The 2572-nt window shown below is 47.5% G+C and overlaps 1 pseudogene; it reads right to left on the bottom strand.

Moving 5' to 3' along the window:
* Positions 1-1393: 1393 nt before the first annotated feature.
* LOC125518510 lies at positions 1394-2315 on the bottom strand (annotated as a pseudogene).
* Between the last annotated feature and the right edge of the window lie 257 nt (positions 2316-2572).

The raw sequence follows: 2572 nt of genomic DNA, 5'->3' as shown, positions 1-2572 counted from the left end.
ATAGACCGTCGCGCACGTTGCGCTCTTTCCGCAGGCGTCGCGGGACGAGCGCATAGACGAGCGGGGCAATCTCGGCCGCTGATCATCCGTCGATCCAGTGGTCTGTCCAAAACCGGCAGGCGTGTCCTACACCAATCTGCCAAGTCGTGGAGGCTCTGAAGAGGCGGCCGATATTTCTTCTCAAATATTTGAGCAGCTAAGTCTTTTGAGAGTTCCCCATGCAGGATGCAGCCTGACAATCCGAAGGAAAAACAAATGAGAAAAGTATACTTTTCATCCCTCAATTCTTGACGAAGTCTAGATTTGGTCCCTCAACTTTAAAACCGAAACCGGCCAATATTCATCCCCGGTCACGGTTTTGACTGGTTTTGGTGCCGTCCCAACCCGGTTTTGACCGTGCCGACTCAAATTTGCGTACCTTTTCCAAGCCCGCTTAATGTTTTCAAATTCAGGTACTTTTTTCAAATACGTGAACTTTTTAAGAATTTGTGTACTTTTTCCAAATCTGCGTACTTTTTTCAAGTTCACGTACTTTTTTTAAAATCTGGGTACTTCTTTAAAGTTCATGTTGTTTTCTTCAAATTCATGTAATCTTTAAAAATTGACATAATTATTCATATTCATGTATATTTTTTGGATTTGAAAATTTTATGTGAACTTGAAAACATATGCGGAATTGAATATCTTTTACGCGAATTAGAAAACAAATGTGTGGATTTGAAAAATTATGTCAACTTGAAACGAGTATGTAAATTTCATACAAAGTTTATGTATTGAAAAAAGAACACGGATTTGAAAAAAAAATACACGAGCTTTAAAAAGTACATGGATTTGAAAAAAAAGAACGCGGGTTTGAAACAAGTACGTGAATTTCAAAAACAGTTCATGGATTTGAAAAAAGATACCTGGATTCGATAAAATTACACGAACTTGAATACACTGATTTGAGAAAATTACGCAAATTAAAAAAAATCATAGATTTGAATAAAGTACACAAATTTTAAAATAGTTCACGGATTTGAAAAAGGTATGTTTATTTTTGAAAAATTGCACGACCTTGAAAAAACTATGTGGATTTGAAAAGAGTATGTGCATTTCAAAAAGTTCACGGATATGAAAAAATTACGCGAATTTTAGTAAGCACGGGTCAAAACCGGGGTCAGTCAGCACCAAAACCGGTCAAAATCGAGACCAGGGACAAACCTTGTCCGGTTTCGTTAGTTGGGGGTGCAAGTTGTCTGGTTTCAGAGTTAAGAGACCAAATTTAGACTTCACCAAAAGTTGAGGGATGAAAAGTATACTTTTCTCAAAACAAATTGCTGGGAACGGCGAAGCAGCTGCTGGAACGTACGTGGCATCGTTCGAAAGCAAGAGGTAGCTGCTCGATCGAAAATCAATCGGTGGCCTCGTCGCTGAACCCGTAAGTAGGGCTTGAGTTAACTGAATTTCAGTCAGGTGTCGAAATGTTAATGAATGCAGTTCAGGGCCTGACTGACCGGCGAAAACATCCAGTCTGACTGTCCGAGTACTATGGATATGGAATCGCCCTTACGCTCAGCATATACCCTAGTTGGTGTGGCAGCCGGAGATCCTTGATCCTATTCTCCAGCCTCCTTCGCAGCGTTTTGCCAATTGACCTCTTGGTGTGACAGCCGCGGGCGTGGAGCAGCCGGAGTCGTGGCCAGTGGTCGACGAGAGCGGCCAACGAGGCTGGCTCGATCAGGCCACCGGAAAGCACCAGCTGCTCCAGCAGAGGGAGCCTTTTCGCTACCATCGAGATGAAGCTCTCGCTGCGCATGTCGTACCGGCACGTCACGTGGAGGGTCCGCAGCGATGGCGCCCTGCAGTTATCAAGATACGCAGGTCAGGGGAGGTGTACGTGTGACCAGATGGACCGATCGACGCGTCGGATGCATACCACTCGGCGAGGTAGAGCAGGAAATTGCCGTCGACGGGGCCGCGGAAGGACTCGCAGCGGCCGGCGCTGCGCCGCACGGCGGCACATGCCATCGCCTTCCGCCCTGCTGATGGGTCTGAGTCTGAGTCTGAGTCCGCGTCGGAGTCCGAGGCCTCGTCAGCAGCGAGGTCTGCGCAGTCGACGGCCAGCCGCCGCCACGAGGCGCACGCGCCGCGCCGCGGAGGATGCTGCGGGACAGGCTCAGGATGAACCACAGGACGTCGCGGGGCAGCTCCGCCCAGTCCCTCCACTCCGACTCCCAAGGAAGACCATGCACATGCTGCACGTCCTTCCTGCGGCGGCGGGACGGCGGATCGGTCGCTGGGGCTCTGGCTCTCCTCTTCGACCTTACTCCCATCTTCTTTCGTTAGGTTTTGTTCCTGCGTCCAGGACGAGCCGCCAAATAATATAAGGAGCAAAGAAAAGAAATATGGACATCTCACTAGCCCTCAACCCTGACCCTCGATGCTAAACCCGACGGACACGAGTCATAGTTAGAACAGATTTTCTATTCCTCACATCTAAATCCCTTGTCGTTGGATTATTGTCTTTAGAATTCGTGCGCTGTATGATGTCAACACGTCAGCTCTTCCTCTATCTCATTGCAATAAAGTA

This window comes from Triticum urartu, chromosome 7 (genome assembly GCF_003073215.2).
Source record: "Triticum urartu cultivar G1812 chromosome 7, Tu2.1, whole genome shotgun sequence".
Classification (NCBI taxonomy): domain Eukaryota; kingdom Viridiplantae; phylum Streptophyta; class Magnoliopsida; order Poales; family Poaceae; genus Triticum; species Triticum urartu.
Note: the sequence above shows the minus strand (reverse complement) of the source record. Positions and strands in the feature narration are given on the sequence as shown.